Genomic DNA, 24,083 nt, shown 5'->3' on the forward strand with positions numbered 1-24,083 from the left:
GGAGGTCATTGTCTGTTTGAAATTAGACAAAATGTGAAATACGTACTGGGTGCTGTACTTGATGGTCAGGAAGTTGAGCTTTCTGAGACTGGAGGCGGGGAGCGGGAGGCAGGGGAGCGGGGAGATCCATGTATTATTGAAGCTGCTTTCCATAGCAAGTAATGAAATCCCACTTAGAGAGGCATCAGTGATGAGGAAGATCACTCGTGCCTGATAACGTGAAGCCAAGGTTGGTTGATGCAATGGCTCAACAGCCCAACGTGGAGAAGCCGAGAGCCTTTCTATCTCCGTCCTGGATTCTGTGTTGGTTTTGCCTTCAAGCTTGTACCTGACTGTACCCTCTGAACATTAATCCAGACACGACAGTATCTACGGGAAGGAAAGGGTTCATCCCCTTGTGTCCTTTGAAGAACAAGGAGAACTCGAGCTTCCTCCTAATGACTGCTGACCTGCTTCGTATCTCATCGATGCGGAACTGCCTCCTGCCCTGTGTCTAGTTCAGTAGTGGGAAAGGAATGGGGCCTCAGTGGTAGGCTCAGACCAGCCAAGAAACAGCTATGGAGTTGAGGCTCGGGCTTAGCTTTCTTGAGGCACCTGCTATGGTCCTACTGGAAATGGACTGGAGTAGGGGACGGATTAGACAGTAGGCGAGTCTGTCCTGGCTTGTGTGTGTGCTCAGCGCTTAGCACCCGACTCACGGTGGGCTTAGGACAAGCTGAGTGGCACTGGCAATCCCTTCATCTTACAGACTAAATGGAACCCACTGAGGTATTAGGACATGTATCTATTAAGTAGCAGCATGGGAGTCAAAACTTGAATCCATTCGATGCCAGGCTTTCTTTTTTTCAACCTCCTGCTGCCTTCAGCTGTAAATATGTAAATATTTTAACAAAATTCCCTTTCGTATTTTGCCCCGGCAGTCGAGGCTATGCATCTCAACCCCTTTTCAGCTGAGCTCACCGATAAAAAAGCTAGATCACAGATCCACTTTCTCAGCTCGTCCCGTTTTCCCCCAGGGAAAAGGGAACGACAAACACTCCAGAGAAGGCAGATATCGTGTGTGTGCGCAAGAGCGCTGAAGGGTTAGAGGGGAATAAAGCTGAATGAAAAACAGCAGGCTCTGAGCATGCCTGAGATGTGAGCCAGGAGGAGATAAGGGATTCAGATGCACGCTTAGCCTGCTAGGCTTTCACTGTATTCTGGCATAGAGGTGTCTGGGTAGAGTTTCAGCTGTCCAGTTCTCTTTGCTGGTCATGTGTACAGCTAGAATTAGAACGAGGTACATTACTCCCTATAAATATGTATATATCTGTACTATACATGTGTGCATATACATACACACAACACATATTGTGGTTTAAATAAGAATGACCCACACAGGGGCTGGAGAGATGGCTCAGAGGTTGAGAGCACTGGTTGCTCTTCCAGACGTTCTGAGTTCAATTCCCAGCACCACATGGTAGTTCAACCATCTATAATGGGATCTGGTGCCCTCTTCTGGCCTTTAGGCATACACACAGAAAGAATATTGTATACATAATAAGTAAATAAAATAAATATTTAAAAAAAGATTCAGAGACTCGCCTGCCTCTGCCTCTGCCTCTTGCTGTGAAGAAACACCTTGACCACAGCAACTCTTATAAAAGAAAACAGTTAATTGGGGTGATTCACTTACACTTCAGGGGGTTAGTTCATTATAGCCATGGTTGGAAGCAAGGCAGTATGCAGGCAGACATGATGCTAGAGAAAGAGTTGAGAGTTCTTACATCTTGACTCACAGACAACAGAAAGTGATCCATTTCCCTGGGTGTAGCTTGAACATAGGAGACTTCCAAGCTCACCCCACAGTGACGCTTCCTTCAACAAGGCCACACTTCTGTGACAAGGCCACGCCTCCCATTAGTGCCACTCCCTTTGGGGGCCATTTTTATTTCAAACCACTGCATTCCACTCCCTGCCCCCCAAAGGCTTCTAGCTAAATCATAGTCCAAATTCAAAAGTCCCCATAGTCTAGCACAGTATCAGCACTGTGTAAATGTCTAAAGTTCAAAGTCTCTTCTGAGATTCATGCAATCTCTTAATTGTCATCCCCTATAAAATAAAAACAAAAAAGCAGATCACATACTGCCAACATACAATGGCACTGGATGTATGTTACCATTCCAAAATGTGGAAAGATGGCGTAGTGAGAAAATGCTGGACCGAAGCAAGACTGAAAACCAGCTGGGCAAACTCCAAACTCTGCATCTCCATGCCTGATGTCAAAGCACTCTTCAGATCTCCAACTCCCTCCAGCTTCTTTCTCGTGGGCTGGTTTAACTCCCTGTTAGCAGCTCTCCTCCGCAGGTATTCCATCACTCTGGCATCTCCAACATCTTGGAGTCTCCAAGGCAATCCAGGCATTCAACTTCGCAGCTTCACAAAGTGGCTTTTCTAGGTCTCCCTTCATGGATGCCCCTGACACATGCCTGACCTCTAAGTCACAGCGGGAAATTTCATAGCCCCTTTCTTCTATCCTTAACTGCAGGATCATGTTGCCAAAGTTGCCAAGTTGTGCTGCTTACTGGGGCTGAAACGTGGCCCCTCATTCTTCACCAGCTTTCTGTTTTTGATGGTTTCCTTCACTGCCTAAGCTTGGCTGTCCTGAAACTAGATCTGTAGGCCAGGCTGGCCTTGAACTCAGAGATCTTTCGGCTACAGCTTCAGCAGCTTTCTGTTTCTGATGGTTACCTTCACTGTGTAAGCTTGGCAGTCCTCAAATTTTCTTTGTAGACCAGGCTGGCCTCAAACTTAGAGATCTGCCAGTCTCTGATTCCGGAGTGCTGGGACTGAAAGCCTGCACCACTACACCGGGCTCTAAGCTTTTCTTTAATTCCTTTTCACAAATTGGAAATTTAGCTCGGTAATGGTGGTGCATGACTTTAATCCCAGCACTTGGGAGGCAGAGACAGGTGGATCTCTGTGAGTTTGAAGCCAGCCTGGTCTATAGGGCGAGTTCCAGGACAGGCTCCAAAGCTACAGAGAAACCCTGTCTTGAAAAACAAAACAAACAATAAAAAAATTGAAAACAAAACTGGGTGGGATCTTGCCCTGAGGTCATCACCTCCTTTATTCCATTTCTTAATTTGGTTATCTCCTTGAACATAGGATTTAACCCTATTCCATCTACTAGTGTTTATTTTCTCCTCAAATTTTACATTGTGTAATTTACCCAGATCAGCTTGCTCCTTTTCACTATAAATCTTTACATTAGTGTTACCACTAATAACTATACAACAGAGTCTGTCCTCGGCTGTTTTGAGATTTTCCTCTGCCAACAGAATTAATCCAAAACTCTTCACGTTAGCCTCAGACAGACTCTTTGGACAAGGGCAAAAGGTAGTCATAGTCTTCACCAAAATATCCCAAGAATGATCTCTAGGCAACATATTAATATTCTTCTCTGAAACCCCTCGACCCAGGCCCCCCACAGTTCAAATAACTCTTAGCGCCACTGTCTTTCAGGCTCCTACTTGTATGGTTCATTAAGGGATGCTTAAAGCCTTCCACTGCTTTCCTAACCCAAACTTCCAAAGTCCATGCTATTCCAAACAAAGACACAGTCCAGCTGGGCAGTGGTGGTGCACACCTTTAATTCCAGTACTTGGGAGACAGAAACAGGTGGATCTCTGAGTTTGAGGCCAGCCTGGTCTCCAGAGTGAGTTTCAGGACAGGCTCCAAAGCTACAGAGAAACCCTGTCTTGAAACAAGCAAACAAACAAACAAAAAAGCAAAACCAACCAAACAAACAAACAAAACCATGAACTGGCCTTCACAACAATTCCCCAGTTCCTAGCTCCAATTTCTGTTTTAGGGTTTGTATTGCTGTGAAGAGACACCTTGATACAGCAACTTTTTTTCAAGGTTTTAGGCTAGCCTCGAACTCACAGAGATCCACCTGTCTCTGGCTCCCAAGTGCTGGAATTAAAGATGTGTGCCACCACTGCCTGGCTCCATAGCAATTCTTATAAAGGAAAACATTTAGTTCAGAGGTTTAGTTCATTATCGTCACGATGGGAAGCAAGACAGGATGTAGGCAGGCATGGTGCTAGAGAAGGAGCTGAGAATTCGTATATCCTGACTCACAAACCACAGGAAGTGGTCTGTCCCACTGGCTGTAGCTTGAACATAGGAGACTTTAAAGCCCACCCTACAGTGATACACTTCCTGCAACAAGGCCACACCTTCCATTAGTGCCACTCCCTTTAGGGGCCATTTTCTTTCAAACCACCCACACCAGTCTCAGAATGGGCATAGTTCTTGTACTCACTCTGCTTTGGGGGACACAGCTGGCTTCTTAGGGAATAACTCTTATCATGAGTATCTTAATTTTACAGAGCTTTTAATATCTCTTTTTATTTTTGTTTTTCCAAGACAGGGTTTCCTGTGTAGCCCTGGCTGTCCAGCTCCACCTGCCTTTGCCTCCCCAGTACTGGAATTAAAGGTGTGCGCCACCACGCCTGGCTGATTTTTATGGAATATTTTATTCTGAGATGTTGGAGTGGCCTGTGGCTGGTGAAGTGGAATGGTGGTTTGGGACTTTGGAATCAAGGAAAGATCTAGGTTCAATACCCTGCTGTGCATTTTCTGACAGAGTTCCTGGGGAAGATAGCACATTTGTTTTACTGGTTGAAATCTATGTTGTACAGAGTTACATTTTCCTTATTGGTAAAATGCTTATCTCGGGGGAGTTGACCAGATGATTTACGGAAAGTGCCTTTCGCCGAGAGCCTGGCACACAGTAGGTACTCAATCACCATTAGTCCTTCTGGCTCCCGCCAGAAGCAACAGAAATCTGGGCACTAGGACTTAGAAAGCCTTGCTGCTACTAATACAAGAAACAATGTGATTTATTTTTTCAGGCCTGTTTGGGGAAAGGCATGTGCTTCATAAATATGTATTGGAAAGTACTTAGCAAATGAGTAGAAATAATAAAAATATGTCAAAGTAAACAGCTCCTATAAATATGTCACTTGGTAGACAAATTAGTGTTTTATTACTACTAAATACTATTGCTCGCCGAAAAGGATTTCAGATCACTCGCACAATGGGTGCATTATTGAATGCCTCTGCGGAAGGGCACGATAAAGATGAAAAATAGTGATGGTGATAACGCCGAAGGTGGAAAAAGGAGGGGTGTGGGTAAATGCAGCTCCGGGGCCTCGCTCCAGTGATCTGCTCATTATTTAGCACCACGCCGATGATTTAGCCATAATATGGACCAGAGGGCCCTGAGAAAAAGGTTTCCGTGGGATGCCATGCATCCAGACCTTAATTATTGAGTCCAATTAAGGGAGTAAGCGCAGTCCTTTTCAGAACGGGGCACTCTGCTCGTGAGCTAAGTTAACAAATAATCCCAGGTCTGGGTCTCATCTCACCTCTGTTCTGGACTTATTACAGGTCTGTGGTTATAATTCATACCCAGAGGAGGGGGATGTGGTGGAGTGTGTGAGCTGCCAGTGAGGTTCACAGACCCATTTCAGAAACACAGACGGTGAACAGTGTTGGCACTTCAAGGGAACAGGAACCAGAGAAAGAAGGAGGAGAGGAGACAACTTTGTGGAAGAAAAAGCTCCAAGGGGAGCAGAGAACATGGAAACCTGCAGCTAAGCTGCAGAAATAAGCAGGGGAGAGGAAGGCGTGAACATTCAGTTCAGGTGCAGGGGACCTTTAGAAGGCGGAGCTCCCCGTGCACTCCAGGTTGGAGAAAGAAACGGTTTCACATCCCAGACCTGCTTTTCTCTGTATGGAAGTGGAAAAATTACTTAAAATGTAGATCCTTGTTGATAACAAGCAAATAACAGCACAGAGCGTGCTGGGCTGTTCTGAGAACTGGAAATGGAACTGTAGAGTGACAGCCTGATATGGATAAATAATACTTTCGCGCTCGTTCCCTTCTGAGAGTCCTCATTTTAAAACACAAGGGGCCGAACGCTGCTGTGGTGGAGCACTTGCCTGGTATATACAAAAATTCCAAGCACCAAAATATAGAATAAGTAAAACTACAAATTGCTCAGGAAAACTGAGAGAGGTCTGTGAAGATGATGTCACTAGACACCAGGCAGAAGAATAAGCATTTATGTGACTACCATGACTAGGCATCTTCTTAGATCATTGGCTAATGATCCCCTATGCTGTCCTGGTGCTTTATGCTTTGCCTTTGTGCATCAGCTCATTTAATCCGCAGGCAGGCCCAACCTGCTTTTCTGGGATGGGGAAGACTTCAGAAAGGTTACTGCCAAAAGGTACACAACTGATGAATGATGGCTGGGTGGTTCTTGGCAATCATTTTCATTGCACTGCAACCTGTGTTTTCGCCTTCCTACTGTAAAAGTAGCTGATCCTAGTAGGAACGCAAAGTTTATGATGCTTCACAGTCTTGCCTTTTAATACCTCCACGTGAGTTAATACATTGGGTGAGTCTGGGTTTCTTGCACTGTGAACTGGAAAACTGTCGTCTGTCGGGTACAATTAAACATGAAATCAAGGGTTCAACATTCAAACTTTACTATAAAGCAAGCTGTTGATGATGTTCAGAGACTCGCTCAAGGTCACCACGCACGGGATTGATTTAGCCAGGACTCGAACTCTGGACCCCACACCTAACTGGGCTTCTGTCCAGGCTCTTGCAGGCCGAGGTCGGATTCCGCCAGGGGGCGCTCGCGGAAGCTGCGCCCTAGACCGCCGCGCGCCCGACTCCTCTCTATGGTGGCGCGGGCGCGGCGGAGCGGGGCGCGCTCCCGCGGGGGCAGGACCGCACGTGGGGCGGGCGGGGCCGCACGCGGGGCGGGCGGGGCCCACGCCGAGCCGCGGGAGACTGGGGCGGTGGGGGTGAACTTCCTGGGGCCGCTCGTGAGGATGTGGTGCGCGCACCCGGGCGCCCCTCTGCCGGGGAGTTGTGGCGGTGACGGCGGTGGTGGGCGACCCCGTAGCTGCGCTGCCTAAGGGGCCGGTCGAGAGCCAAGCGGCCTCGGTTCCCCCAGGTGCGGCCGGGCAGCGTCCGCGGCAGGTGAGGAGGCGGTGGCCGCGGCGGGTCGGGCCGGAGGACAGGGCGCCCCAGGCTGTGCTCCCGGGGGTGTGGAGCTGCAGCTGCAGCTGCGCCCCGGCCGTCTGCAGTGCCCTCGGTCTCAGGAACTCTCCGCCGCCAGGTCACCCTACACCTGTCCCATTGAAAGTGCCGCAAAGCTTTTCGCCTGTGTGCGCCGTAACCCCGGGACGTGTGTCCTCAACTTGTGCCCAAGTGTCGTAAGAACCCGGCAGGTCCTGCTGGCTCCTGGGGCGGGGGGCAGTGGGGGGAGGATGAAATTTTGTAGGACAGAGAAAACCGAGGCAGAGCTTCGGCGTCACTGGCTCCCTGCCTACGGGAGGACCCTGGAGGTTCGGAGTTTGGAGGTTAGATGGGAAGTCTGGGGCTGCTGCTCTCCCCTCCTCCCTGCCAGGGTCGGCTGTCTGCCCCTTGGGAGTAGACCTCTGTTCCCGAGGTGTGTGAGGTCGCCACTGTGTGGCCCTGGCTCAGACTCGGAGGGAAGTGGGGCCCCTCGCCAGCCGGCTGCCCAGGAGACATTTGACCGGGCATGGGGAAGTCTGGGGAGACCAGGGGAGCCCGCAGCTTTTCCTGGCATCTGTCTTCTCAGAGCTTGATTCGAGACTGGCAGAACAGACAAAACAACAGCTTTTTTCTTTCCTTTTTGTTAGGCTGTCATTTTGGGGGTGTGAGTGTGTGTGTGTGGGGGGGTGCTGGTTGTGTAATCAAGGAAGAGTACCACGTTCTCTCAGTCCACGCGGAGGAAGATTATTTTTAGCTCGGAAGTGGGACTTTACCCACAACTTGCCCTCTGTAGCCTGGTTAAAGGCCATGGGCAAACACCCCGGGGTGCGTGTGGCCTTCTAAGAAAGCAGTAAGCTCCTAATGCGTGTTTTGGCTGGTAATTTGGAGAACCTAGAGACTTCCCCGTCCCCTCTTTTGAGAGCTTTGTGATTCTTGCCGTGACAGTCCAGTGTACTGATATATAACAAGGCTGTTCGAGTATTGTGGCATTTTTCTAGGAATGGGAGGGAACTTGGTCCTGGGCCGAGTTTGTAGAATTCTAGGACTGAAGTTGGCTATGATATTTCCTTTCTGGCAACGTATTTATCCTTCTGTCTCCCCTCCCCCACATTCTTTCTCATTCAAGAAATAGATGGTGGCAAGTATTTCTGAAACTTTTTGTATATTTGCTAATTCTGAACTCCAGAGTACAGTTCAACAGTGTGGTTTATTTATTTACAGGTTTGTTTGCTTGTTTATTTGCTTTGGGGCAGAATTTCTCTGAGTATCATTGGCTATTTCGGGACCCGGCTCTGTAGACCAGGTTGGCCTCAGACCCACAGAGATCTGCCTGGTTCTGTCTCCTGAGTGCTGAGATAAAAAGCATGCACCACCCCCACCCCACTCTTTACAGGTAGTGTTGTCTTTGAGAACAGTTGGGTGTTGTGGAGGACAGTAGCAGATTGATGTGGCAGGTCTAACTAATAACTTGGTGTTCGAAGGTGCCGGTGTAATAGAGGACACACTCGCTTTAATGTTTGTTTAATTGCAAAGTCCAGTTCATTAAAACTTGTCATATTGATCAGCTGTTACCCTGATTGTTTACATTGGGATCCAGGGTTGTAAATCCATCCACTAAATTGACCAGTTTAACCAGCTGCTAAACTAATAACAAAAAAGAGAAAGCTGGTTCTCAGAAAGCTTACCTGTTTTCAAACTCTCTGTTCACCAAGCCAGCTGACCTGAGTATTTTATTTAGTACCATGTAATTGAAATGCCTCTTAAAGGAATTTTCATCGACTAGTTGAATAAATAGCAACATTAACAAAAAGATGGCTTCTTTTCCCAGTACACGAGCCTTGTGAAGTTTAAGGCAGCCACACCTGGCTCTGTGGGCCCTACCTGCGACTTTCTGCCACAGTCTACATAAACGTAAGGAATGTTGGGGAGGGAGCTAAGTACACTGCTTTTTATTCGCATCGTAGAATCTTTAATACGGCTGTTATTTTAATGGCAGATGAGGGACTTTGACACCAAACATGTGCTGGTGATGCATTTGTGTTTGGGGAGGAAAGAGAGAGATTAACTACTACACCTTGGCGCCTTGTCTCTCTGGTCTAGAGTTGGAGTCGGATGGATGGTTCAGATTGCTGCTAGTCAAGTCTCCAGGGAGGGGCTGCTTTGTTTTGTTTTTGAAGTTGATGACTTATTTGGTGATGGTTGCTGGTTATTAGCAGTGTGTGTGCGTGTGTGAGAGAGAGAGTGAGTGTGAGAGGGGTGGGAATTAAGGGCCTTGCACATAGTAAACATGGTGTACCAAGGAACTACAATTATAACTCCTTGGTTACACCTGGCATCTGTTTAAGAATGATTTTGGCGATTGTAAGGTGATCTTTTCACATGCAGACACAGACTCCCGTTCTTTAATAGGGAAATGTTTGGGTTACTTTCTCGGTTTAGCCATGCAATTTTAAAATCCTAGAACCAATTAGGCTCTGAGACTCACATGCAGGTCATCTCAAATAGGTAGTAATTGACCTCTTGTGTTTATCGTCCTTAGCCCTCCCTGTCCCCAGGACTTAACAGTTGCTGGACTCTGGACAGTTGGTCACAACTAATTCTGTTAAGCTGATCTTAGTCTAAACCCATTATCGTTTCTCTTCCTCAAGATGGTCATGAAGTTCTTCCTTTGCTTTTACTCAGACTGGAATATTCTACATTTTTGGAGCCTGTTTACATCTGAAGTGGAGCTAAGCAGTTGGTTCAGAGTCCTACATGTTTTAAAAACATTTCCCCTTTACAAAGCAAGCATAAAATGCGCATTTTTTTTTCTGGGAGAAACTCAGCTCTTTGAATCTGATGGTAAAACAAACGCTACTGCTTTCTGCCTTTAGGAAATCTGTGTTAAACTTTCCCTCAGTTTCTGATTTTGCCATACAGTGACTAGTCGGTATTGACCCCCAAGCGTTGAAGTCTCCTGAGCCATCAAAGGAAGATCTTATTAGATTCAGAGTAGCTTTCAACCTTGTTTTATTGTAAGGAGTTTCCAGAAGTCAGCCACTCCTTGAGAGGTTCGGTCTGTAACCCAGGCTTTCTTGGAAGATGCTGATCTCAGGGCCCCACCTTTTGATTCATCGGATGGTGACCTACATTTTGAAACCATCTGATTTCCAAAAGGCTCTCCAGCTGCCTCTGAGGTGCAGTCTAGTTTGGGAACCGCTGTTGTATTGCATTGATACGAACATACGTGTCATAGAAACATAAGAACTGTACATCAAGTCCTTTGGAACTTTGAAAATTGGATTCACTTCTGGTTTCTTAACTCCTCCCCGCCCCCCAAGACAGGGTTTCTCTGTGTTGTTCTGCTATCCTGCAACTCGCTCTGTAGACCGGCTGTCCTCGAACTCACAGAGATCCGCCTACTTCTGCCTCCTGAATGCTGGAATTAAAGGTGTCCGCACCCCCCTGCCTGGCTTACCATTTTAAACATTGAAGTGGGGTGCACTGAATTCTTTCTAAATCTGCAGTCTCTCTGATAGCATCGTGATGTTTTCCAGGATGTTTGGTTTGCTAGAATAGCCCATCTCCTAGTTGTGACAGATAAAAAGCTTTTATGACTTGTATATTCATTGCTCTACAGCAAGGCCCCTCTACTATATTATCTGCTGGGAGTCACGAGGGAGGGTTCTGGTGAACGTGGCTTTCTTCATCCCGAGTGGACAAATGAGGATCATGTGGAAGCAGCTGGAGGTTTGACTAGGTGGTGGAATGTAGTTATGATCAGTGTGGGGTGGGAGAGATGCCTGGGGATTTTTTCTGTAAGATTTTAAAATAAAACCAACGTGCTGGTTATTTTGTTTCTCATGGCTGAAGCCCTTATTGAAATTAATGGATGCTTAGTAAATCATCAGTAAACTTTAATCATAGGGTCTTGGCTGAGTTCAGGGAAAGAAGAAAAGTTGCTCAAGTCCAGAAGGATCTGAGTAAAACAGAATTAGGCATGAGATATAGTAAGGAATTAAACTTGAGTTTAAGAGGTAGACAAACCTAGTTTTGAAACCCAGCTCCTCACTTCATGGTTCGTGAGTTTAAGTAAATTACTGAACCTCTGTGAGCTTTTTTTCTTAATCTACAAGATGAATATATCTGGTAGGATTGTGATATGGATTAAAAGATAGAAAATATGCACAGGAAGATTAAAAGAAAATATGCTCTTTGTATATATTTTTTCTCTTTGTATATTGAAGCAGCTCATTTAAATGTTCCTTTAGTTTTATCTCATTGGATTAATCTACTTTCTTAAAAATATATCTTTTTTATATGTATTTTTTGCTGTTTTTGGTTCTGCCAGTACAGTGACTAGTTCATAGTGGTGAGTGTTGACCCGGGGACATTGGGAGATCCTGAGTCATCAAAGGAAAGTCATGTGATGTTCAGTGCAGCGTTCAACCTTACAGCATGTTCATTGTAAGAAGAACTCAGAAGGCAGCCGTTCCTTGAGAATTCATTGTATTCCATTTAAGTTGTTAAAATGTTAAGAAAACAAAGACCTGAACCCCAGTTTCAAAATTTCATAGGACTTGATGTGCAGATGATAAAATGATCTTATTGTATATACTTAATATGGGTTTATGTCATAAATACATGTGTTCATATCAATGGAATACAGCAGTGGTACCCACACTAAGCTATGTGCCAGAAGCATTTGGAGAGCCTTTGGGTTTGAAACGATGGTTTTAAAGTGTAGGCCATAAGGTTTTGCTACATAGACCAGGATGACTTTTGTTTTTCTTTGGGAAAGTCACTGCAGCCCTGGCCCAGCATAGAATTTGCTGTGTGAACCAGGCTAGGTCTCAGAGTTCCATTTGCAGCTCTCTCCTTAGTGCTAAGATTAAAGGCATGCACCACCACACCTTGCCTGGTGTCTAATTCTTGATCCTTCATGCCCTGGCTTTCCTCATAAGTGCTGGGATTACACTGTGCTTGGCTTTCCAATTACTCTGTGTGTGTGAGAGAGAGAGAGACAGACAGACAGACAGACAGACAAGAGTCTCACTGCTTAACCCAGGTTGACCTAGACTTCAGTCCTTTTACCTCTGCCTTCCAAGGGGTACCCGGAGTACCTGGAACTTCAACCTAAGGCCTCAAACATGCAGGCAAGTGCTGTTCCACTGAGTTTCATCTCTAACCCTTTTTTTACTTATTTACTTGTATATACATTTTAGATTTACTTACTTATATTATTTTATTGATGAGTATTTTGCCTGCATGTTTATCTGTGCACCTTGTGCTTGTCTGGTGCTCCTGGAGGTCAGAAGAAGGTGTGGGATCTCCTGGATCTGGACTTACGGATGGCTGTAAGCCACCTTGTGAGTGCTGGGAACCAAACTTGGGTCCTCTGTAAGAGCAGCAAGTGCTCTTAACTGCTGAACTGCCATCATCAGTCATTGTACTGGCTAGTTTTATGTCAGCTCCACACCCCTGAGCCTCAATTGAGAAAATGTTTCCTTAAGATCAGGCTGTCAGCGTACCTGTAGGGCATTTTCTTTATTAGTGATTCACATGGAGAGCCCAGTCCTTTGTGGGTGGGGCTGCTTTTGGGCTGGTGGTCCTGGATTCTCGCAGAAAACAGGCTGAGCAAGCCAGTAAGCAGCACTCCTCCATGGCCTCTACATCTGTTCCTGCCTCCAGTTTCCTGCCCAGCTTGAATTCCTATCCTCGCTGCTTTGATGAATGGTTAAATGGAGCTTGAGTGAAATAAATCCCCTTTTTCTCCCCAAGTTGCTTCTGGTGATGACTTTCCTGACAGCAATAGTAACCCTAACTAAAACAGTTATCAAGGGCTGGAGAGATGGCTCAGTGGTTAAGAGCATTGCCTGCTCTTCCAAAGGTCCTGAGTTCAATTCCCGGCAACCACATGGTGGCTCACAACCATCTGGAATGAGGTCTGGTGCCCTCTTCTGGCCTGCAGACATACACACAGACAGAATATTGTATACATAAATAAATAAATATTAAGAAAAAAAACCAAAAAAAGAAACCAGTTATCAATCAGTTTGAGGTAGTTGTCCAGGCTATCTTTGAACTTGCCTCAGCCTCTCCCCGTAGCTGTTACCACAAAAGCGCATCATGCCTATCTAAGGTATCTACTAAAACCCAGCCTGCTTCTTACATCTTTCTAGGAATGATTACCCAGTTAGTTGTACTAGAAAGTATACAGAGGAGCAGGACTAAAGAACCAGAGAATAGTTGGGCAGAGGTGGCGCACACCTTTAATCTCAACACTTGCAAGGCTGAGGCAGGCAGCTCTCTGTGAGTTCAAGGACAGCCAAGGCTACCCAGAGAGATCCTGTCTTGAAAAACCAAAAGAGAGAGAGAGAGAGAGAGAAATGAAGCCACGGGACAATTACCAATGCTTTAGAAAATTTTCAGAAATACCTGAGTGTTGGCATGTGCCCAGAATTACTACCTGCAGTAATAAATTAATAACATTATCCAAATTCTGCTTGGTATACTTGGACAGTAGCCCAGAAACTCAAATTAGGCTAGCAGGCTTTGAGGGTGGCCCTGTTCAGCAGTGCCTGGCATTCATTTGTTGCCATGTTTCCCTTTCTCTGGGTCTTTTTCCCTTCCTGCTCTGCTCTTCCCTCTTCCAGGCTGCCCTTCCTTTCAACTTGCTGATCATGCCGTGATGATTACAGGCTGGGCTCCTGGCACTGGAGGCAGAAAGAGGTTGCTGGTTTGCTAACACCTGTCTCCCGGCTAAATGAATAGGCTCTTCTGTGGGTAGGGTGTTAAGGAAACTGATTAGTACAATGCGGGCTCCAAGGGCTTACTAATGATACAGCATATGGAAATCGTGGGGTGATTTAGAATCATTGTAGGCTTCCCCCCTTACACTATGTATTTATTTTTATGTTGGATTATCATATCAGCCGAACTTCTGCATGTAACCTATGAATCTGTTCACTGCCTAAACAGACTAATTTCTGTCATATTGACTGGGAATCATTTATATTCTGCAGAAGTCCCTACCCTTAAGGGCCTTTGTATTGTTCAGTAGATGTCTAGTGTGTAATACAATTAAAGTTTTGTTCACTGAGCGCTGACATAATTAGTTTAATTTCTGCTCCTTTATATGTTCCTGTTGGCAGCCGGAAAATTAAAATACTAGATGTTGCATAAAACTGCTTTTTTGAGGGTGATTTTACTGTCAGTTGAATGGACTTAGGCCCCAGGGTACATTTTTTAAGATGTCTTATTCAACTTGCCTGTAATAGTCTCCTTCTCTGTATAGAATTAATGTATTAAGACACATAATTGGCTATTTAAGCATTCAGCAGAGACAGTGTTTGGCCTTTTACCCTGTGATTATATTTTTTCCTACATCTCTTTTGAGGAAATGTGTGTAATTTTTGGAAACTCTTAAGTATATCACAGTTACATGAGCACAGGACTGTCGCAGGGCCTGAAGACGGGAGTGGTTCTCTCTGATAAGCCGTGGTATTTAATTCTCTCCCCGAAGGGCCGGCCTGTTCCTTTTAGATCATAGCACTTGTAAAGTTGATGTGGACGTGGGAAGGCTGTGAAGCCCGGTAAATCCTTTCATAATTTTCCTGTATGTTTCACAGAAATGGCTTTGACGGTTGGCAACTGAGCTTGCTCTCAAGGAGGCTTTACATTTAATTATTCTAATCCTCACTTAATTTCCTACGGGGCTCGTGGGGAGAACCTCACCAGGCTGCTATCGTGGCTATGACCTACACGGGTGTTTATCTGTGCTAAGGCGCCAACCTTTATTTACATTCATTTTAAGTGAAAAGTGACCTTGGTCTGGTAATTTCTCCATTGTCCTCCCATGTAACGTGGACAGTGCAGCTTTCCTGCTGTCTCAGCAGCCTTTCCAGATGAGCACAGTGGAATTTTTGGAGGGGGTTGGGGTGGGGCCTAGGCTTTATGATGCCGCCAGGCTGGTCTCCACCTTGTGGGGTCAGGTGACTCCCCTGCCACAACCTCAGTAGCTGTGAATTTTTGGTTTTCAGTGGATGGGTGTTACTGAACTTTGTCAAGCCGGCTTCTGACCTCTGTTGTCTCCTAGTTTAACCTTCACACTCGTCTGCCTACCCTGGCAAGGGCAGACACATCCCCACAGCCTCCCTCCTTAAGGAATTGCTGCCTAGCCTCCCTACAGGTGTCCAGAGGTCAGGCCAGCTGGAGAGTTCATTAGTAGTCTGCCCACCATTGTTTGTTTGCTGGGCTGTGTTAATAGATTTGAAAGAAAGGAAAGAGCCTTTCCTAAGTAGAGCACCCCTCCCCCACCCAGCTTTCTCCTGTTACCTCATTTGTTTTGGAAACTTTCCAGGCTTGGGATGATCTCTTGAACACACTGACCTAGTGACAACATGAATCAACATACAGTATCATAAAATGTCCTCCACCCCCTATTTTTCTTCCCTTTTTACTCAGTCGTGACTAAGACGAAGATAACCTGCTTTGGAAATAACCATTGCCTCATCCTCCCTCCGCTGGTTTCCAGGTTCCCCCAAGTCTTGAGTCAGTTAGGTTTGGTTGTAGCCTCCCTTAACCACGAAACTGAACCATAAGCTTTACCTGAAAACGCTGGGTGAATGCTCAAACCCGGGAAAAGAGAGTGTCTTCTCGTGCTCTGACAGGTGGGCCAGCAGAGGTCCAGCTGTGGGAGGAATGGTTAAAGTTAAGTATGGTTCTCTAATTTTTACAGATATGTAGCCGTTGTTTGGACACTTTGTATATTTGTTGGAATAGAGAAGATTAGAGGCTAAAATTATATGCAATGGGGCAGGAAAGAATCTGCTGGGAGGTGGTGGTGCACACTTCTTTTTTTTTGTTTGTTTTTGGTTTTGGTTTTTCGAGACAGAGTTTCTCTTGTGAAATTGTCCTAGAACTCAGTCTATAGACCAGGTTGGCCTCAAAATCACAGGGATCCGCCTGCCTCTACCTCCTGAGTGCTGGGATTAAAAGGCTGCACCTTCACGGCCAGCTTGGTGTACTTTTGATCCCAGGAGCACTCAGGAGGCAGAGGCCCGGGCGAATCTCTGTGCTTTCAAGGCCAGCCTGGTCTACCGAGCTATTTCCAGGACAGCTAGGGCTACACAGAGGAACCCTGTGGTGATTTGAAAGAAAATGCCCCCAAAGGGAATGGCACTATTAGGAGGTGTGGCCTTGTTGAAGTAGGTGTGTCATTGTAGGGGTGAGCATTGAGGGCTCTTTTGCTCAGTGTGATACTCAGGTCAATTCCTGTTGCCTCTGAGTCAAAATGTAAGAAATCTCAGCTCCTGCTCCAGCACCGCGTCTGCCTGCATACCCACGCTCCCTGCCATATGATAATGGACTAAACCTCAGAACTTTAAGTGAGCCACCCCAATTAAATGGTTTTCTTTATAAGAGTTTCCTTGTTCATGGTGTCTCTTCATAGCATTAGAAACTCTAAGACAAACTCTGTCTTGAAAAAACTAAAAAAAAGAGAGAGAAACTTTGTTCACCTCTAATTCTGCACCAATGGGAGAGCTGTCGCAATCTGTATTAGAGTTTAGGCCTTTACTAAGTTGGTGGGAAGAGGGGAGGCAGAATAGTTCCTAGAGAACTTGACAAAGGTCTTCTACCTTTTGGTTTACCATTGGTCATATGGTTGGACTGAACACTCCAGGTGACAGGCCCAGCTCAGTGTTTCCCAGCGTTACAGTGAGGACTAGTGGACCAGCCAGTTACCACAGTGCACAGTTCTGCACTCTCAGGCGCTTTTCACCAGACACATTTCCTTGGCTACATCTGGTAGGATTTTTCTTTCTTTTCTCTTGTCCCTCTCTCCCCCCTCTTTTCTCTATCCCTCCTTTTCCTCCCCACAACCCCACATTTTGTTGTGCTTTGTTGAGACAGGTTTTGCTGTAGATGGGGATGGCCGTGAACTCGTGGCTCCTTATTTGCCTTCCTCCAAGTTCACCTCCCTTGTGTTTAGTTTCAGATGTACTACACCACCACACCTGGCTTCACCACAGCCTCAGACTTCCAAAACCAGTATCAAAAGTGAAATATTTTTAGAAAAACAAATACTTAAAAAAAAACAAAACAAAACAAAAAAAAAAAAAACAAACCAGGGACTGGAGAGAAGGCTCAGTAGCTAAAAGCACTTGCTGTTCTCGGTGCCTACATGGTGGCTCACAGTCATCCTAGGCGTGCATGTGGCACACATACATACATGTAGGCAAAACATTCACACTGAATAAGTAAAATGAAATTTCTTAAGGAGGAAAAAAGCCTCAGAGTCGGAGCACTTGCTTAGCACATGGGAGGGAAGTCCTGGGTTTGGTTCCAACAGTATGAATGTGTGCGTGTACACACACACACCCACACACCTCCACACACCCTTCTGGTTTTGTTTGAGAGGAAGTAGAACAAATGTAAAGAGTTCTGAATATCATGTCAAGAAGGCGGGTTTTGACGCTGTGGCCTGTAACTAAGTGTTGTTTTTGAGCTGCTCTCACGAGGGCCGGCCTTCTCTCTTCATTGTGCTGCTTTCGACTCCCAAGCACTGAAATGACAGGTGTGCATTTAACCTCCCCAACCAAGCATCACTTTTGAAAAGGGGGTAGGAATTGGAATTTGCTACTAACGAACTTTGAATATGAAAGTAATGAAACATACTTTGTGTACATTTTAATATGCTGACTGCAACATCTTTCGTGGAGATAGCACACATTGTGCCTTTTTGTTTGTTGTTTTTTTTTTAAATTTATTTATTTATTATATATACAATATTCTGTCTGTGTGTATGTCTGCAGGCCGGAAGAGGTCACCAGACCTCATTACAGATGGTTGTGAGCCACCATGTGGTTGCCAGGAATTGAACTCAGGATCTTTGGAAGAGCAGGCAATGCTCTTAACCACTGAGCCATCTCTCCAGCCCTGTTTGGTTTTTTTTTCTTTTTTGAGACAGGGTTTCATTGTGTAGCTCTGGCTTCCTTCGAACTTCCCTAGGCTAGCTTCGAACTCTCTTTGTAATGCAGGCTAGCTTCGAACTTAGTGATCAGCCTGATCTCCTCCTGGAGTGCTGGGATTAAAGGTGTGAGCCACCACCCCCGAGCTGACATTGTTCCTTTTTATTCCTAGAGCTTGGTGAGGTTCTTCTATATTTCAAATTTCAGTTTTCATCAACTCTTTTTTAAAATGCAGATTCCAGCCCCATGTGGTGGCACATGACTTTGATCCCAGCACACTCAGGAGGTGGAGGCAGGCGGATCTCTGATTGCATATTGAGACACTAAAACAGAGTTCTTGTTTCTAGCCCAGACCTCTGGAAGTTAAGTGCACGGAAGTGAGGTGGGTAGCATTCTGTCTGATACAGCTAATCTCTAGTCCCCACTTGGAGAAGGTATATCAGTGAGAACAGAACTCAGTGTTCAAAACAAAAAACCAAAAAGGTTGAGAAGTGCAGAAGTCTTTGTTTTATAGAGGAGATAGTGAAGGCACAGAAAGACGAAGGGATTGGAGTCAGGCCTGTCTCCTGATGGGTGCTGTTTTCCGATACTACCGCAGCATGCTTCCTTCCCACCTTCTGTGCTCTGTATCAGAAGCTGTGAGGTTGTGAGAGCAAGGGCTCTTTGGTTTCTTGGTAACAGCAGTGACCAGCTGGCACTTAGTGGTGGGGAGGGTTAACATATAGGGCTGGAGAGATGGCTCAGAGGTTAGCAGTGCTTGTTGCTCTTGCAGAAGGATCTGGGTTTTGTTCCCAGCACTCAAAGGGCAGGTCACAAACCTGTGTGACTCCAGTTCCAGAGCATCTGATGCCCTCTTCTGCTATGACATTCAAGCAGACATTTCATGCAGACATACATGTACAGACAAACGTGCAGGCAAAACACCCAGACTAAACTGACGATGTCCTAAACTGTGAAGGACCAGCTATTATTCCCCCCCTTCCCTCCAAAGCGTTTGTCTGTGAAACAGTCCTGATTGTCCTGGAACTCACTTTGTAGACTAGGCTGGCCTTGAATTCACATAGATCCTCCTGCCTCTCTCCCTGAGTGCCGGGATTAAAGGCATGCACCACCACCCAGCTCAAAGAACCAGCTTTGTAAATGGTTCCCTCCTATCCCTGACCCTCATCTATCGTCAAACAATATTTTTGCAAGTTGTAAGAGGAAAAATGAACAGAAAAATCATGGGCTTGAATGTCATAGCGGTGTCAAAGTGCTGTGAAAATATCTTAAGTGTTTACATGATTTTCTGTCTCTCTTGGCAGATCTGGTGCACACTTTGAATAGCATTGTTTTAGGTGGTTGTGAGGCTATCTGAAGAATTTGATGCTGTGGGTCTAACATCACTTTCTCTGTAGTGCTGCTTGTAACTGTAGCAACCAAATACCAAATGAGACGCCTATCCCATCACCTAGGCAATTCCTAGATTAGAACTATAAAATACAGTGTGACAATTAGATGAATGGACATTACCCTCAATGTATTTAAGAGTAATTTGGTAGAACTGTATCAGGAGACATACCCAGTTTTTTTGACAAAGTGCTATCATTTCCAACTTCTTGGCCTGTAATGTTTAAGTGACCTCCAACAAAGATACTGAAAGACAGAGAATAGAAAATGAAATTTCGAGGTGTGTGGTTTGAGCATTTCATTTCTGCTTGCTTTCCAGCTGTCCTTTGTAAGAACTGTGGGAAGAAGCACTGGGCATTTGTATTGGCTGTAATGTCCAAATTGGTATCTGTTTGGGGCTGGGTAGAGAGCTCTCTTAATGTGTACTTTTCATTCCAGTTTGATTGATTGTTTAGTTGTGTGAAATTTTGAACTGGAAAGACTATTGGAACATTATTTGGGTAATTAAACAGTAATGAAGCTGTTTAGATGTTTGCAGGGAACACGACAATAGTTTCAATTGTTCAGAAGCAGAGCTGGTCAGAAAATGTGGCGTCTGTGGCTTCTGACACAGCTCTCCAGACTGCTGGCCATGCTGGGGCCTTTGTACAAATATTGCTTAACACTTTGGGAGAGAGTTTGTGTTTCTGATTCCAGTGTCTATGTTTTTTCCCCCCGAATAGATGTGGAAGTTGCAAAGGGGAGAAAGGCATTGCTCGTGTCCAGGTAATTCTTGGCAAGTGGCATCTCACAGCATCTCCAGAGCAGATCTTCCCCTAGCCTCCTGAGGAAGAGTGTTTTATGGGACCGCTTTGACCTTGGGTCTTTCTTTCCTGCTAATGACCAGTTGGTTGGCTATCCTGCTGTCAGGTTGTGAGCCATCTTACAGTGGGCCTTGGCTAGTATAACTTCCATTAGGAAAGATGGGTGGGGCCCATGAATAAGGGTACAGATGACTTTGAAAGTCTTACTGCCTACCCTGTGAAGTCTTGATTTTGACTTTGAACATTTCCTTTGGTGACGGATGTAATAAAACTGTCTCTTCAAACAGCCTCCTTCCTATTGGAATCTTATGCTGGCCACAGGAGCTTGGGAAGCTGGGTGTGTTCAGCAGGGTTTATTTTACCCACTCTGTTGTGGAAGATGATCTTTTTCTGAATGAAGTTGTCTGCCTTCTAATGCTCTGTAGACCAGGCTGGCCTTGAACTCAGAGGTCAGCCTGGAAGGCTTATTCTTGCCTAATAATATGAGAGAACTTTTTGTGTAAGACTGATCAAAAGACTGGCGTTGCTCTGCCGTGTGAACTATGCCTCTCTGTGCTGTGTTATACTTGAATGAGAAGTGCCAACTTAGTGCTCCGTGGGAGAGCACTTTACTTCTCTAGCACATGCCAGGCACGGGGGTCCTTCCTGTAACACAAAAACCGAACAGGACAAAACAGATCACACAGCTGTGCCAGGACTTTTATCATATTAACCCATTTAGCCCTCCTGGCCGTCCAGAAGGATGTCCTATGCTATTACCTGTGTTCCACAGATGTGAAAAGACCAAGAGCCGGCCTAAGACCACCAGCCTTGAAACTGAACCAGCTGAATGTAGTAGTTGAATGTAGTTAGTTGTTTTACTCTTTTGGCTCTTTTTACATTGCTCTTTGGGGACCGCTACCCAGCTCCCAAATAAATCACACGATCTTTTTCTTACTTATGAATGCCAGCCTTAGCTTGGTTTGTTTCTAGCCAACTTTTCTTAAATTATCCCATCTACCTTTTGCCTCTAGGCTTTTACCTTTTTCTATTTCTCTACCTTTGCTTTCCTTCTTATTCCGTATGACTGGATGACTGGCCCCTTTTCTCACTCCTCAGTCTCCCTCCCTCCTTTTCCTTGCACCTTGATCATCTGTTCCCACGTTTCTCCCCCTATTTATTCTCTCTGCCTGCCAGCCCACCCATCCTTTCTCCTACCTGGCTATTGGCCATTCAGCTCTTTATTAGACCAATTGGGTGTTTTAGACAGGAAAGTACCATAGCTTCACAGATTTAAATGAAACATAAAAGAATGCAACACATCTTTGCATCATTAGAACAAATGTTCCACAGCCTAAACAAATGTAACATCTTAAAATTAAATTCCACAACAGTCGAGTCCCCAGCACTAGACTGTCACTGCTGTCAGGTCAGCTCATCGGATGCACACACTTTTCAGACTAGGCCTTTACAGATAGATTCCATTTCATTAATGTGGGCTTAAAACTTGTTTTGAGACATGGGCCTCCTTCTGTGGAATGCTACTTAAAAATGACGTATTTGTTTCTAATTTTCCTAGTTTACTTTTTGTTAGTACTAAAGAATTGTCTTATCATTTATTCATAATCCCCAAATTTTAAATGTATAAACCAGCCACCCTTAAAAGCATATTTGGCTAAATATCTAAAGTTTTGGTTTAGGACGATTTCATCGGTGGGTTTTCAGATCATTTTTCTTTTCTTTTTTTGAACACATCTTCCTGTTTTTGAGTAGCTTTCTTCACAGATGGAATCCTCCGTGAGCTACTTCGTAGATGGGCTTGCACGTTGGGAGTGATGTTATTGAGAGAAGTGGTGGCAGACTGTGTTACTAAGAGACACGAGGGTAACATAGAAAGTAGAACTTGGCTCAAGGGGAGATCATTACAGGACACAGAAATACTGTCGTTATCTTTTCCTACCCTCCTGGTCACATGTGAAAGGCCTTGCTGTGTAGCAACTGCCAGCTACAGTGGAGGTCAGTCTCACACTGTAGACATAGCATGTAAGCAAACCTGTTTGCAGCAACTGATTGCACTGCTCGGTGCCTGGGCAGCCTGTCTGCTAACCACACCCAGGGACGTACAGTCAGCTTGTCTTTCTGGTTCTTTCTCATTGGGCATCTGACTGCCTGCTGAGCTGAACCAGTAGGGAAAGTGCACTCTGTGTGGGTTCCTTTGCTCCTGGCTATAGGGGAAACAGAAAAGTGTCAGGGAGGGTTAACACACAGGTTAGGCCTGAATGGATTTCATTTGGGCAAGCAGTCTTGCTTTGCTTCAAGAGTCTTTTTAAATCCCCATCTAGCATAGCATTGCCTGCAGAATAGTCTGAGAAGGTCTGAGAAGTGCGGTATGCAAACTTTTTACCATTCCCACTTCTCCGTAGTTGGTGGGCGGTTCACTAATTGTACTTTGTTTTTTAGTTTTTTTCTTTTCTTTTCTTTTCTTTCCTCCTTCCTTCCTTCCTTCCTTCCTCCTTTCCCTTCCCCCTTTCCCTTCCCCCTTTCCCTTCCCTTCCCCTTCCCCTTCCCTTCTTCCACTTCCCCTTCCCCTTCCCTTCTTCCCCTTCCCCTTCCCTTCTTCCCCTTCCCTTCTTCCCCTTCCCTTCTTCCCCTTCCCCTTTTTTCCCCTTTCCCCTTTCCCCTTTCCTTTCCTTTCCTTTCCTTTCCTTTCCTTTCCTTTCCTTTCCTTTCCTTTCCTTTCTTCTCTTCTTTTCTTTCCTCTTTCCTTTCCTTTCCTTTGGATTTTCGAGATAGGGTTTCTCTGTGTAGCCCTGAATGTCCTGGAAATCACTAGGTAGATCGGTCAGGTTGATCTCAACTGAAATCAAACTGCCTCTGTGTCCTGAGTGCTGGGATTAAAGGTTTGCATTACCACACCCAGCCTTCACTAATTGTTCATTTAAGAAATTCTTTTATTTTTTAAGGGATATTTATTTTATCTATATGAATGTTTTGCTTGAAGCACTGGCCACATAGAAAGTAGAACATGGCTCGAGGGGAGAACATCACAGGAATGTGTTTGTCCGTGTCTCCTGTTTGCACCTAGTCCCCAGGAAGTCAGAGGAGAGTCAGATCCCCTAGAGCTCTAGATCTCTTGTAAGCTGCCATGTGGTTCTGGGAATCTAACCCAGGTCTTCCTCTCCAGCCTCTGAAAACATTCTTATTTTGAGGTGATTACAATTTCTCAAAACATTGCAAAAGTTGGGTCCATGAGATGGCTCAGTGTGTCTTCTTTCTGCTGCCAAACCTGGTAATCCAGTCCTATCTTTGTGGGCCATGTGGTGACAAGAAAAGAACCAAATTCTGAAGCTGTTCTCTACCTCCACAAGCAAGCAGACAGTAGCATGTGCCCCTTTCCCAGGTGCATACGTAAAATAAATAAAATGTAATTTTAAAAGTTGAAAAAACAGCAGTGTTCTCAAATGCTAGTCTTACGTCAACTTGATGCACAAACTAGAATTCTCTGAAAAGGAGGGAACTGTAAGATCCAGCCTTAAGGCATTTTCTTAATTAGTGATTAATAGGGAGGGCCTACCCTATGGTGGCTGGTGCCATCCCTGGGCTGTTGGTCCTGGGTTCTATAAGAAAGCAGGCTGGGCAAGCCAAAGTCAGTAAGCAGCACCCCTCCATGGCCGCTGTCTCTCAACTCCTACAGTGTTTGAGTTCCTGTCCTGACTTCCTTCAGTAAAGAACAGTGATATGGAAATGTAAGCCAAATAAGCCGACTTGCTCTGAGTCATGGTGTTTCGTCATAGCAGTGTGACCCTAGCTAAGACATCGTGTATCCTTCACCCAGTTTTCCCCAGTGGTTCCATTTGTTTAACCACCAGCAAT

General features: G+C 45.4%; 1 protein-coding gene across 2 annotated transcripts in view; it reads left to right on the top strand.

The window, feature by feature from the left end:
• Positions 1-6,851: 6,851 nt before the first annotated feature.
• Rffl (ring finger and FYVE like domain containing E3 ubiquitin protein ligase) overlaps positions 6,852-24,083 on the top strand; it is a 67,017-nt gene continuing 49,785 nt past the window's right edge. The window contains exon 1 of one of the 2 annotated variants that reach the window (XM_085695541.2): positions 6,852-7,048. The gene's annotated coding sequence lies outside the window, so the exon portion shown is untranslated. Of the gene's footprint in view, positions 7,049-7,180; positions 7,300-24,083 lie in introns of those variants that run through there. The other variant, XM_085695544.2, reaches the window with a different exon arrangement.

This window comes from Myodes glareolus, chromosome 9, assembly GCF_982192425.1.
Source record: "Myodes glareolus chromosome 9, mMyoGla1.1, whole genome shotgun sequence".
Classification (NCBI taxonomy): Eukaryota; Metazoa; Chordata; class Mammalia; order Rodentia; family Cricetidae; genus Myodes; species Myodes glareolus.